We start from the raw sequence: 16024 nt of genomic DNA, 5'->3' as shown, positions 1-16024 counted from the left end.
CCAACCAGAAATCTGACAAGCTAGAAACAACAGCCAAATCGAGGATCAACTTTCTAAATACGAATTACCAAAAAAGAAAAAAAAAATTTAATGTCATTTTGTTTTGTGTGTGTGTGGTGTGTGTGTGTGTGGTGTGTGTGTGTGTGGTGTGTGTGTGTGTGGTGTGTGTGTGTGTGGTGTGGTGTGTGTGTGTGTGGTGTGTGTGTGTGCAAAAAATCTAATTTTTACATACGTCTCTTAATTCCAAAAGACCCTCAACCACATGTTGGGTTTATGTTCGTCATTAAACATTAGCATGATACTTTAATTTCAATTCTGGTGGTGTTTATTTTATTTTTCAGAATCATGATGTCCGTATTTTTCTATGTATTGCACCCAAAAGTTTTTTTCAAAAAGTGAAAATTTAAGAATTTATGGGGTGGGGGTGGGGGTCAAAGGGAGAGGGTGATTTAACTTTTGAAATGCAAATTTTTTTGCAGATTCGGGATCTCCGCCCTCGTTATAGTGTGTTCCTGTAAGAACCCCCTCCATCAAAAAAAAAAAAGTCGCAATGAGGTGCAGTTCATGATCTTTACATCCGCCCTATATATTTGTGTGTGTGTGTGTGTGTGTGTGTGCGCGCGTCCATGTATGTGCATATATTTACACACACACACATATTCTTTATTTTTTTAAATTTCTTTCAGCCATTTTAACCGCAGTTACGCTGGAGCATCGCCTCGAGTCGAACAAATCGAGGATCTGTTCCATCTCATATGGAAAAGATCCCAAATCGACCCCAGGACTTATTCTTTGTAAGCTTAGTACTTATTCTATCGTACCCTTTTGTGGAATCGCTATATTACGGGGACGTAAATACACCAGCATCGGCTGTCAAACGATGGTTGGGGGACAAACAGAGACAAGGTACCACGCAGTGGGACTGAACCCGGAACCATGTGGTTGGGAAGCAAGCTTCTTACCACACACCTACTCCTGTGCCTATTGTATATATAAATACACACATGTATAAACACACACACACACACACACACACACACACAATATATATACAGATACGCACACACACACACAGAGGCATACTTACTCAAGTGCCCCTCCCTCGCCGACTTTGTTTCCAGAAAAATGATGGATACTTTTTTAATGAAATTTTCTATAAATACGCTTTAGATGGTGGAGAGTGGATAATATCAGAATTTGATGCGGAAAATTCTCTCCTGTTGGCGGAAAGTGGAGTTTCGGAAAATTCACTCGAGTTGGGTTTGTTTGCTCATAACTTTCGGAATAATGGATATTTTTTTTAATGAAATTCTCTACAAATACTTTCAGAGTGTAAATTACTATTATATCGGAACTAGATGTGAAAAGGAAAATGGTGAGCACGCGCTCATACATGCTGACACACATCACTACAAAATGAAATTTATTTTCTCCGGAATTCCAAGTTTCATTTTGTAGATGTATGTGATGTGATGTCAGCTTGTATATGTGCGAACCCACCATTCCTTGTTCATACTAAATTCCGATATAATCGTGATCTACACACTCTGAAACGCATTATTAGAAAATTTCATTAAAAATTACCCATTTTTTGGTGGGGGGGGGGAAGGAATGAGGAAACAAAGCCAACACATGTGAATATTCCGAAACTCTTCGTCCCATACACACACATACACACACGCGAACAAACACATATACACACTTGCGCACACACAACACCCTAACAAATATAAATCATATACACACACACACACACACAACCGTGCACACATATACACACACCTTCCTACCAAATAAAAAACACACACAGACACATTTACATACGCCACAATAAACTCTGGGACCAATAGAAAACGGTCCACACACACAAACACATGTATACACACACACACACACAGACGTACACAGAGACGCACACACACTCACACCATTCTGACCGCTGAGACTAGTCTCCCAAACCACTGAACCATGAAACAAAAAAATCCTTTCAATTCCACATTGCTATTCCTTCCCCCACCCCAACCAACCTCCCACACTATCCCTTAAAATAGCAAACAATCCTTAGCTTCACACAAAATAAAAAAATGCTAAAACAGGTCAGTTCATCTCAAATTCTTTGTAAACTCCTAAATATATCTCCTTCTGTATATATATATATATATATATATATATATATATCTTCTCTATATATAAAACTGAAATGCGTTTTTACCGCTTGGTTCGCTTTCAATGCCACTACATCCCGTCCGATTCGCTCCAAAATTTACAGGGACATGTAGAATGAGGTGACGATGCGCGTGGGCTACCTTAGAAATCCCTATCTTAAAAGGTGTGGTTGCTAGGGGCCATCTTCCTACCTCACCCTATTTCCTCCAGTACTCTGTCACTCCTCTTCATTTGACAATGCAACTACCGTTATTTAATGTAAAGTCTTCCTCAAATCACTCTGTCGCTATTGACTCTCTTCCAAGAACATTTTCACTCACTCTTATTTCTTACCTTCCTATACATTTTACTCATGTATCTATCAGCGTTCATAGACAGTAACAAATATTACATCGCCATCCCCATCGCCATCGCACTCTATTGTCTACCTGTCAACACACACACACACACACACACACACACACACACACACACACACATATATACATATATCTAATATTATATTTTTATGTTTTTGTTTTTTTACTGTTTCATTTCCCTGTTAGTGGTTTGATCTCTAATTTAATTTCTACAGTGTGCACACACACACACACACACACACCCCTATATGTGGCCCCAGTAGACCCGAATGAAATCGGGTTCTCTTCATCAAAATGTGAAAAGGGGTCTAGAATTATCATCGCCACAACTTATGTTTTTCCTAATGATAATTATCATCGCCACCACCAACACACAATCATGACAATCTTTCTCTTAAAACAAATCATGTTTACATTGCAAAATATTTCATTTTCCCGTCCTCTCTTTCATATATGTGACCCAGGTTTGGGTGGCCGCACAGCTACAATTAAACAACGGCTAAAAACATTCGATGTTGATAATGCCTGGATCGTTCCATTCAACCCTTTGCTTTCCAAAACATTTAATGCACACATTAATGTTGAGTACTGCAGTTCGGTGAGATGCATACAATACCTCTGCAAGTACATTAATAAGGGCGATGATATGGCCGTGTTTGTGTTCAGTGATGAAGACCTTAGACATGACGAAATTAAACAATTCGTTTGGAGTAGGTATGTATCCTCCAATTAAGCAGCGTGGCGCATTTTTGGATACGAGATTCATCTAAGCTCACCATCAGTTTTCCACCTGAATGTTCATTTACAGAAGAGACAGCTGGTTTACTTCACAGAGAAAAATGCACGTCAAGTCATTGAAAATCCAAAAGGGACTACGCTTACAGCATTTTTTAAATTGTGTTCAGTTGATGAGTTTGCTGCTACTCTCATTTACCCTGAAGTACCGGAATATTACACATACAACAACAATAATTGGAAGCGCAGGTCACATGGAACAGAACTTGACAATTGGCCCGGTGTTTCTAGGAAGAACGTCATTGGGCGTGTGTATAATATCCATCCTACCAAACAGGAAATCTTTTTGAGAATGCTACTTCATGTAGTTACTGGACCGAAGTCTTTTGCTGATCTTCGCACGGTTGATGGTATCATCTGCGTCACTTACAGGAAAGCATGTTTGAGGCGCGGACTTCTCAATGACGACCACTTACACAGGACATTAGCAGAGGCCTCAAATTGTAAACTGCCATGGCAAATGCGTCGATTGTTTTGTAGCATATTAATCCACTGTAATCCCAGCAACCCTCTTAACCTTTGGGAATCGTTCAGACAGAGCCTATCAAAGGACATACAGGCTAATTTAGCGCAACGTGATGGCAACGACGATGTTTATAATGAGGCATTAATCGACATGGACAGACACATCAGACGCTATGTTATACGCGGTTTAAGTGAATTCCATCTGCCAACACCTGTCCATCATGAAGCGCCTTTGGATGTTGAATACATGTCAGAAAACAACTACAACATTGCCGAATTGACGGAAACAATTACGCGAGATGAACCAAGACTTTTGCCTGAACAAAGAGAGATTTATAATGAAATTATTGACAGCGTTAGATTGAACCAAGGAAAGCTTTTCTTTTTGAATGCTCCAGGTGGTACTGGTAAAACTTTCGTTATCAATTTGATTCTCGCAAAGCTGCGCGCTGAACGTCGATTTGCCATTGCATGTGCCTCAAGTGGTATTGCAGCGACACTGCTTCAAGGCGGCCGTACGGCACATAGTGCATTCAAATTGCCCATGGACATTGGAAAGAAAGATAATCCTATATGTAATATAGATCGTAGTTCCTCAAGAGCAAGACTTCTTCGTGAATGCAGTCTTTTTATTTGGGATGAGGCTACAATGAGTAATAAGGCCATGTTTGAGGCTCTTGACAGAACTCTCCAAGATTTGCGTCACAATACAAAAATAATGGGTGGAGCTACGTTTCTCATGGCAGGAGATTTTCGACAAACTCTTCCTGCTGTCCGAGCAGGCACTAGAGCTGATGAGGTTAATGCATGTAAAAATAGTTACGTGATCCTATTCTTAATAATATATTTTACTGACTATATTTTACATGCAGCGGCAATACACATAAGTTTGGAATGACAACAAGATTTCTTTTTAAGATATATACATTATTTATTTTACATATTTTACAATCATGTTTGATGTTGGAAGTTTGTAAGTGTTCGCATGTTTTTGTGTCTGTGTGTTCGTTAGGCGTAAAAAGGTACTGACCAGTGAATTGTCGATGGGATTTGATTCACAGTTAATGTTGTTGGTATCGGCTTGGCAACAGGTAATAACAGATGGCTTAAGGTAGTTCTTAGAAGAAACTAGAACCCAAGAACAGATAATTGATTTACCGTTTATGAGGTACAGCGTCAGACTTCCATATCAAGATATTGCGTGTCGCAGTTGAGATTAATTGAACCACTCGTGTTTATCTTTCTCTTGATATGAATATACTTCCAGACATGTTACTGTAGCCGTTTTTTCCCGTGGCGAGAATTTCACCTAACCGCTATAGTTGAATCTGTAGTTGTCTCGTGTACAAATTAAATCTTCGATGTTTGTCGATTGGTTCTTGCTGCTTCTTCATTATTTTCTGCTTGGTTATTTTTCTCTAGTTATAGATATCTTGTAACCGTTTTCTTCATGGTGATATTTCACACTAACAGTATGTTGGGTATCTGTAACATCTTGTATTAATGGTGGTCGCCTGCCTCGAACTGGAACTTGGTCGAGTATTCTCTGTGTGGTCAGAGACTTAGTTCTTAAAAGAACTAAAAGCCTAAGACGAGCTCTGTGTGGTCAGAGGTTCGCCCTGAGAAGGACTGGAAACCTAAGACGAGCTGTGTGGTCAGAGGTCTAGCTCTGAGAAGAACTAAAAACCTAAGACCTTTATTTTTCTGAGAAAACCTTGTTTTATAAGCTTCACCAGGCTCCCAGTGAACTTCAGAAATGGAAAGCTGTGATTGGCTGCTTGGACTATGGCGCGAAAATAAGTCGAGCCATTTTGCGCCATAGTCCAAGCAGCCAATCACAGCTTTCCATTTCTGAAGTTCACTGGGAGCCTGGTGAAGCTTATAAAACAAGGTTTTCTCAGAAAAATAAAGGTCTTAGGCTTTTAGTCTTTGAGTGAGTTATTTGGAGTTATTCAGGTGTGTTTATTCTGGTGTGTTTATTTCAAGTGAAGAGGTGGTGAGTTCGAATTCGTTGGAGGACGTGGAATAATTTTTTTCCTGAAAATGCAAGAACAGACTTACGCGCGAGCGGCAGGCAGAGGCCTGGTTGCCGGTGAGCTGGAAATGGAGGAGGTGGTGGTCGAACAGAGGACTTTACAGAAGTATTTCGACAGTTTAAGGAGGGAGGGTGACTGCGTAAGAGTCACACCGTCCGAGGAGGAGGAAAGCAGTGCAGAGAAGCGTACTATAACGTACAGGACGTGGTGTGTGGAGTCGAAAAAAATTGAAGTAGCGGAAATGAAAGAAGTAGAAGAATGTCTGAAGGAAATTGAGGGTGAACCCACATTTTTCAAAAGAGGAAAGAAATATGCCACGGTGGTGGTATATTTTGAAACAGAAAATGAGGCAAAAAAGAACGCAACAAGACTTTTGAAATCGGATAAGTGGACTTTGCTACCAAGTTACTGCGGAAGGAGAGCAGTGAGGATGAGAATCAATAGAATCTCACCCGAATTTAATATGGAAAGGTTGCTGGCAGCAGTGCTGTTTAACTGCAAGGATGATGTGGAGGTACTGAAGGTGGAGAAGTCAGCGGAGGTGAAATGGTGGGGATATACGGTGCAGGTTCTCGCACACATTACCGTGCGAGACCTGTACAACATCCCGGAGGAGCTGGTCTACCCTGACGAGACACGGCTCCGAGTTGTGGTAGAGGGAAGACCCCCAATCTGCTACAATTGTAAATCGAGGGGCCACATGAAGGATGTGTGCCCGCGAGAAAAAACAAAAGCACCAGAGGTTGTGATGGAGGAGTGTAGAGATGCGTGTGTGGAGGAGGCGAAAGCGGAGGAAGTACGAATGGAGGAGCAGTTGAATGAGGAAGAACGAGCGAGTGCAGAAGAGGAAAAGACAGAAGACAGGAAGAGATCAAGGGTGGAATCACCACCGAAAGATCAAAAAAAGAAAAAAATTAAAAGCAAGATAGCAGAGGAGAGAGAGGAGAAAACATACAAAGAACAGGAAGTAAAAGAGAAGGCGAGAGAGCGGCCAAGGACAGAGTTTGAACAAGAATGGGAGACAAGAGTGAACGAGCAATTGGAATCATGCAGATATGGAAGAAGGCCTACAGGAAAAAACTTGAAGGCAGTTGTAATGTATATCAAGAATACAGAAGTAGAGAAGAGACTTGTAGGTAAGAAAGGGTTGGTCAGGGTGAAGGTGAACCCAAAGCTGTATGGTGACGACGTGAAAGGCGTCATTATAGACAAAGAGACATATATAAAATTAAAAAAGATGTTTAATGCTATGCACATAACGCACTATGTGCGGTATGATAAATTGCCAGATGTTATAGAGCAAACGGACCTGTTGGATTATATGACGGACGAGCGTCTAATGTAAAAGAATTAGAATTGTAAAATTTAAAGTTGTATTTTGAATATATGTAATGTTGACATGTAGAATTGTAAAATTATTGTAACTGTAAAATTGTATGTATAATTGTATTTTAAACGAAACTGCGAGTTGGGGGTTCGTAAGCCGTTCCATCTCATTACATCTAATTCATTTTTTACTTCATACTTTATTTTATTTTATGTTCCCCATGTCCCGTCTTGTAATGTCCCCCTCTTCGTAGCCCCTTGTGGGTAATAAAGAAATAGGTCTTAGGTTTTTAGTTCTTCTCAGAGCTAGACCTCTGACCACACAGCTCGTCTTAGGTTTCCAGTCCTTCTCAGGGCGAACCTCTGACCACACAGAGCTCGTCTTAGGCTTTTAGTTCTTTTAAGAACTAAGTCTCTGACCACACAGAGAATACTCGACCAAGTTCCAGTTCGAGGCAGGCGACCACCATTAATACAAGATGTTACAGATACCTAACATACTGTTAGTGTGAAATATCACCATGAAGAAAACGGTTACAAGATATCTATAACTAGAGAAAAATAACCAAGCAGAAAATAATGAAGAAGCAGCAAGAACCAATCGACAAACATCGAAGATTTAATTTGTACACGAGACAACTACAGATTCAACTATAGCGGTTAGGTGAAATTCTCGCCACGGGAAAAAACGGCTACAGTAACATGTCTGGAAGTATATTCATATCAAGAGAAAGATAAACACAACGAGTGGTTCAATTAATCTCAACTGCGACACGCAATATCTTGATATGGAAGTCTGACGCTGTACCTCATAAACGGTAAATCAATTATCTGTTCTTGGGTTCTAGTTTCTTCTAAGAACTACCTTAAGCCATCTGTTATTACCTGTTGCCAAGCCGATACCAACAACATTAACTGTGAATCAAATCCCATCGACAATTCACTGGTCAGTACCTTTTTACGCCTAACGAACACACAGACACAAAAACATGCGAACACTTACAAACTTCCAACATCAAACATGATTGTAAAATATGTAAAATAAATAATGTATATATCTTAAAAAGAAATCTTGTTGTCATTCCAAACTTATGTGTATTGCCGCTGCATGTAAAATATAGTCAGTAAAATATATTATTAAGAATAGGATCACGTAACTATTTTTATACTGGTTTTTCTTCATGGTGTTATTTCACACTAACAGTATGTTAGGTATCTGTAACATCTTGTATTAATGGTGGTCGCCTGCCTCGAACTGGAACTTGGTCGAGTATTCTCTGTGTGGTCAGAGACTTAGTTCTTAAAAGAACTAAAAGCCTAAGACGAGCTCTGTGTGGTCAGAGGTTCGCCCTGAGAAGGACTGGAAACCTAAGACGAGCTGTGTGGTCAGAGGTCTAGCTCTGAGAAGAACTAAAAACCTAAGACCTTTATTTTTCTGAGAAAACCTTGTTTTATAAGCTTCACCAGGCTCCCAGTGAACTTCAGAAATGGAAAGCTGTGATTGGCTGCTTGGACTATGGCGCGAAAATAAGTCGAGCCATTTTGCGCCAAGTTATAACCAGCGGTGCGAGCGTAGTAGAGACCAACGTGTCAGCCAATCGAATTAGTGTTTACATCAATGTTGAACCAGCCAAAGCTGTTTGTAATCTCGACCGAGGTCATTCTATATACTCTTCTCAAACAGTGAAGATAGCACTGAGAGACGATATTGCTACACATGTATAAAGCATTCTTTTGTGTGGCACAGTGTTTTCAGTCGCCATCTTCAAACAAACATGACAGTCCACCTACATGGTGATGTGGAGTCTGAGGCTTTCGCAAAACACCTATTAGATCTTGGTGATGGAGTTTTGCCTTTCGTTGATGATGAGCATATTCGGTTGCCTTTTGGGAATTTCGTTCCAAATGTAGAAGAACTTATAAGAGCCGTTTTACCTGACGTCGAAACCAACTTCCAGGATCTCGATTGGCTAAGAGCAAGAGCTATTCTATCGCCTCATAATACAACAGCTCATGCTACAAATAAACAAGTACTGATATGAATCCTGGTGAGATAGTTTCTTTCATGTCCATCGATACAAATAAATATGAGAATGATGCAGTCAAATATCCACCCGAGCTACTCAACAAGCTAACACCTCCGGGACTTCCACCTCATCATTTGTGTTTGAAAGTTGGTGCTCCAATCATGGTGCTCAGAAATCTGGAAACGCCTGAAATATGCAATGGAACCCGAATGGTTATTAGGAGGATTCAAAGCCATGTTATAACTGCTGAAATTTTGAGTGGACCATTTGTAGGAACAATCAAAATGATACATAAAATGAGTATTTCACCCTCTGATGTTCCCATTCAGTTTAAACGCTTTCAATTTCCAATAAAACTATGCTTCGCGATGACAATCAACAAGTCACAGGGACAATCACTGGACATTGTAGGCATTAACCTGTCACAACCGGTTTTCAGTCATGGTCAATTGTACGTAGCCTGTTCTCGAGTTGGAAATCCACATAAACTCTTCATTCTTGGCAATCATGAGCGCACAAGGAACGTGGTTTATCAGGAGGCTCTGACAAAAGAAAACTGATTGTAAGTCATGAAATTTTGCTTGATTTTTTATTTTGCACCTCTTCATTATCTCTTCATTCTTGAAAATAAAGACATTAAAAAGAACATGGTTCATAAAGAACATTGGGTTCAGATGTTTGCAAACATTTGATCCAACTCATTCTCTTTATTCCTCATTTTCCGATTCCTTCTACGTCTCCATTAAACGGTTTTGTCAAGTTATTGTTTCTTCGCTAACATAAGACATTCATAAAGTGAATGAGTTGTTAATTACATTTTATACACTATTCCATTGTTTAGGTGGTGTCGAAAGGACTGGCATGTGTCACCATATAAACTCTCTCAGTCAAACTCCCAACTTATGAGTTCACATCGTGATACTCTTTCTACAAAACTGAGCGGGTGTGAATTCTAATTTCATTCACTATAACAGATTTTTTAATTTTTGAAACAAACACATTGCCTCTTTCGTTTTAAAACAATAAAACAATACTACCTTAATACATTGGTCCAACAAACAAAACATCCAACACTCTCATTCTTTTATGTATCTGTCTTCCTCCATCACTCACTCACTTTTCTCCCTTCCTTTCACTTTCTATCTATAACGTCGTTTCACAGCGTCTACCTCCCTTACATTCACTTTCTCTTTATAACATCGTTTCACAGCGTCCGTTATCCCCCTCCCTGCCTTCCACACCGCTTTCACACACTCTCACTCTCCATGTCTGTCTGCATTCATAGAGAGAATTATCATCGCCACAACCACCACTCAATCATGACAACAAATATTATGAATCAGATATTTATTGGGTTAATTTATATATGTGTTTGTGTATCTATATATAAATATGTATATATAATAATCTTTATATATACAAAGTGCATATATCTGTATTTACATATATATATATATATATATATATAATATATATATATATATATATATATATATATATAATTTGTATACATTTATATATATATACCACACTCTTACCCGCGCGTAGAGCGGGTCACCTTCAGCTAGTCTCTATATATAAAACTGAAATGCGTTTTTATCGCTTGGTTCGCTTTCAATGCCACTACATCCCGTCCGATTCGCTCCAAAATTTACAGGGACATGTAGAATGAGGTGACGATGCGCGTGGGCTACCTTAGAAATCCCTATCTTAAAAGGTGTGGTTGCTAGGGGCCATCTTCCTACCTCACCCTATTTCCTCCAGTACTCTGTCACTCCTCTTCATTTGACAATGCAACTACCGTTATTTTATGTAAAGTCTTCCTCAAATCACTCTGTCGCTATTTACTCTCTTCCAAGAACATTTTCACTCACTCTTATCTCTTACCTTCCTATACATTTTACTCATGTATCTATCAGCGTTCATGGACAGTAACAAATATTACATCGCCATCGCATTCTATTGTCTACCTGTCAATACACACACACACACACACATATATACATATATCTAATATTATATTTCTATTTTTATGTTTTTGGTTTTGGTTTTTTACTGTTTCATTTCCCTATTAGTGGTTTGATCTCTAATTTAATTTCTACAGCGTGCACACACACACACACACACACACCACACACACACACACACAACACACACACACACACACACCTATATGTGGTCCCAGTACACCCGAATGAAATCGGGTTCTCTTCATCAAAATGTGAAAAGGGGTCTACAATTATCATCGCCACAACTTATGTATGTCTTCCTCACTCACTCACTCTTTTTCCTAATGATAATTATCATCGCCACCACCAACACCACCAACACACAATCTGGACAATCTTTCTCTTATAACAAATCATGTTTACATTGCAACGACGTCTGCCACCTCCGCCGTCTCTATTTATTCTGCAAATGACTAGAACTCGAGAAACTTGGTTTAGTGTTCTATGGTCTATGACCAGAACTCGGGAAACTTGGTTGAGTGTTCTATGGTCTATGACCAGAACTCGGGAAACTTGCTTGACTGTTCTATGGTCTATGACCAGAAATCGGGAAACTTGGTTGAGTGTTCTATGGTCTATTACCAGAACTTGGGAAACTTGGTTGAGTCCTCACCTTATAAAATGTGGCCCCAGTAGACCCAAATGAAATCGGGTTATATTAACCAAAAGGTGAAAAGGGGTCTAAATGGGGCTGGAAGGGGATTAAAATTTAAAGGAGCGGGTGTTTAGCAATTCTCTGTTACATCAAGCTAAAAAATTTGCGCCAGCCTTTTAATCGTCAATGTGTTGCCGTCCATGATGAAGAAGTTTTGAATGCTTGCCATCGTGAGTCTACTGTCGTGAGAAAGAATCAAGTCAAAACTTGGTTTTTAGGGATTTTCTTTTACATCAAGTTCAAAATTTTACGCCAGCCGTTGAACTGTCAATACGTTGCTGTCCGTCGTTAAGAAATGCCAACCATGGTGACTCTACTATCCTCAAATTCTATCCCTTCAAACTTTGGTTTCCAATATTTTATTATTTTTATTCAGCTCGCAAGTTCGTCTGTCCCTTTTAAATGTTAGTGTTTTGCTGTCTGTCTTGAAGCAGACCTTTCCTTTGTAACTGCCTGATATTTATGATTGATCTTTCTAAATATTTTATTTCTCAACTTACTCAAGATCTTTTGTTGTTTATAAATGGGAGAGAGATACATAAAGATAGAGAGTAAGAGAAAGCGAGGAAGAGTCCGAGAGAAAGGAAGAGTAAGAGAGTGGGAAAGTGAGAGAGAAAGGAGAAAGAAACAAAGAGGGAGAATCATCATCATCATCATCATCGTTTAACGTCCGTTTTCCGTGCTAGCACGGGTTGGACAGTTTGACAGGGGTCTGGGAAGCTAGGAGGCTGCACCAGGCTCCAGTCTGATCTGTAAGTGTTTCGACAGGTGGATGCCCTTCCTAACGCCAACCACTCTGTGAGCGTAGTGGGTGCTTTTTTCGTGCTGCCTGCACAGGGGGCTGGCAGTGGCCACGATCGGCTGGTGCTTTTTACGTGCCACCAGCACAGAAGCCAGTCAAGGCCGCGCTGCAATCCGCCACGTTCGGATGGTGCTTTTTACGTGCTGAAAGGAAGCAACAGAAAGTAACAACCACACTCTTACCCGCGCGTAGAGCGGGTCACCTTCAGCTAGTATATATATACAACCAAATATGAATTTTTATTAATAGAGCTGTGACGTTTTTGCAGCTTTAATGATAAAGTATATATATATCGTTTTTGGATTTGGTTTGCAAGATTCTTTATGTGAGTTCGTGTGTTGAAGCATATTCTGTTGTGTCTGGGGTGAGTCATTCTCTTTTAGTGCCTTATAATTTAACACCCTCACCGGTAAAATTTCCACTTATTTTTTTTATTATTTTTCTAAAATTTTCGCTGCGTCTTGCATCTTTCTAATAGTTTTGACTCTAAGCTATTGAAAAGGTTGCAAGATACAACGGAAATTTTAGAAAAATAAAAAAGAAATAAGTGGGAATTTTACCGGTGAGTGTTAAATTATAAGACTCTCCCCAGACACAACAGTATATATTTATAATTTTTTTTAGAAAAACATGAAAACGGAGAACTACACTGTAAGAAGTACAGCAGTCTATATTTATTACTGGTGAAGGCCTGTTTATAGGGTTTCCCTGGGTTTCTCGCTATAAAGAGTACTATTATGGCGTGTGTGCATATATATATATAATGAAGTAAAGGTAATAAACTTCATTAAGGGATCATAAATACTGGTTAGTTACCAATCCATAGAAAGTTCAACTATAAGGTAACCATATATATTTAAAAAATAAGGAGAGAATGGAGAGGTAATTAATAAAATTATTTACTAATTATATTTTAGAATTAATAAATAATTTTATTAAAGCCTCTCCATTTTCTCGTTATTCTTTACATACACACACACACACACGGACGGACGGACGGATGGACAGACAGACAGACAGGCAGGCAGAAAATTGGACAAAACAGAGAACACAATTGAAAAAATTAAAAAGAAAAATGAGAGAGATAGATAAAAGAGAAAAAAAGAAATAAAAGCTAAAACAATTCACCACCTTAGGTTGAAAAGTTGGGGGCGCTGGAAAACGTCTGGAATGGCTGTTGAGACACGCCAGCACGCTTGTAGTGTTGCCGTGGGTGATGGCGAGGCTGATACGCTGGAACAGCCAAGCGCCCTCACGAGCCTCACCAGTTGCCTCTGCAAGGCGAGTGCCAGTGAAGACAGGAATCTCGCAGTCAGTGGTTCGACCCCACCAAACGTCTCGAATGTCACATAATGGAAAATGTAGTTGGTCGAAAGATCACGGTATTTCAGGATTTTGTTCCGCTCGGCCGCAGAAGCTGTGGATCACGCCCTGACCGCAGCACCCAGGATGTGAGAAGAAGCAAAGGAGTCGCTAACTGGGACATTCCAGACAAGGCATCTGTCTCGTGACCAGGGGCACATAGTGAGGCCGTCAGGTCTCTTTCTATCACATCTGGACAGTCCAGATGGTTCCAAGGTGGAGGGGATGTTTGCCCGGGCTAATACATACTAGCATACAGGAAAAAACTGCTCTGAAATTATAGAAAGCTACCTGTGTGACAACATATGGTTGGTAAAAAAAATATACAAAGTCGACTGTGCAAATCTCTGTCGCGACTGAGGTCTGTTGGCTGCCTGCCTTCTAAGCTAGGAACTAAACGGTTTTTCATAGGGGATCAGGCACCAAAATCGTTCGAGAAAATCATATCACGCTACAATCTCGCGCTGATTGGTTGATTAATAGATTTATTACAGGAAACTATGGTGGTTCACTCGTAGTGCCTGGCCGAGTATCTAGAGGTTAGATTTTGAATCACCGCTGAGTTTTATTAATTTCTGCATGTGCTTTAGCGAAAGCCCAAAACCAAAATAAATCGGACTGTCTGTTATTGCTTCATACCTTACCGGCCAGAATTCTCGGACTTCTGGCAGTGATACGGTTTCGCATCACGTCAACATCTTCATCACTTCCTTACATGTCCTGAGCTAAAGCTAAATCAACTGGTTAGTCCTCCTCCAAGATTGAATCACGCGATGGCTTGACGCTGATTGGTCGTTTAATAGACTGAATACGTGAAACTATCGTGGTTCGGTCGTAATGTCTGACTGGATATCCAGAGATTCGGTTTCGAATCCCTGCTACACATTGTAATCTCCTTTTTACTTACTCTTTCTATGTGTGTGTGCGCGCGCGCGCGCGTGTGTATTTCATCACACGTGCATGTGAGTTTGTCTCTGACGCCAAAAAGTAGTTCCTCTTATAGTATTTTTATAATTAAACTAGCAGTATCGCCCGGCGTTGCTCGGGTTTGTAAGGGAAATAACTATATAAGCATTTTTAGAGAGTTACTTCCCTTATAGATGCCAATTCGGGCTTTCTTAGCCATTTCTGTTTTGGTGTCTTCAAGCCATGAAGTCGTTGTTCTAAAAGAACGTTGGTCTCCTTGACAACGCATTACGACGTTGATTTCCTTAAACTCCCTTCCCCACAGCTTCACGAGGGAGGGAAGAAGGGGGAGAAGCAAACACAGGTGCAGGTGTGAGCGTGGACGCCAACTCCGCCGCCATCGACGCCAACTCCGCCGCCATCGACGCCAACTCCGCCGCCATCGACGCCAACTCCGCCGCCATCGACGCCAACTCCGCCGCCATCGACACACGAAAAATTATGCATTAAAATGGAATAAAAAATGATGTTAAATTATTTTTAAAATCGTAGACTCATCGTAGACGCGCGCTAATAGCCAGACGGGCTCGATATTAATCACGACTATAAGATACCCGAATTTGGTTAAACTGCACCGCAAAATGTGGGAGGAGTTAGGAATCTAAATCGAAGGGGACAGATACTTACACAACTACAGTTTTATATATATAGTCTAGCAGTATCGCCCGGCGTTGCTCGGGTTTGTAAGGGAAATAACTATATAAGCATTTTTAGAGAGTTACTTCCCTTATAGATGCCAATTCGGGCTTTCTTAGCCATTTCTGTTTTGGTGTCTTCAAGCCATGAAGTCGTTGTTCTAAAAGAACGCTGGTCTCCTTGACAACGCATTACGACGTTGATTTCTTTACACTCCCTTCCCCACAGCTTCACGAGGGAGGGAAGGGGGAGAAGCAAACAGGTGCAGCTGTGAGCGTAGACGCCAACTCCGCCGCCATTGACACACGAAAAATTATGCATTAAAATGGAATAAAAAATGATGTTAAATTATTTTTAAAATCGTAGACTCATCGTAGACGCGCGCTAATAGCCAGACGGGCTCGATATTAATCACGACTA

Source organism: Octopus sinensis, linkage group LG3 (genome assembly GCF_006345805.1).
Source record: "Octopus sinensis linkage group LG3, ASM634580v1, whole genome shotgun sequence".
Classification (NCBI taxonomy): domain Eukaryota; kingdom Metazoa; phylum Mollusca; class Cephalopoda; order Octopoda; family Octopodidae; genus Octopus; species Octopus sinensis.
This window is presented reverse-complemented; position numbering follows the sequence as displayed.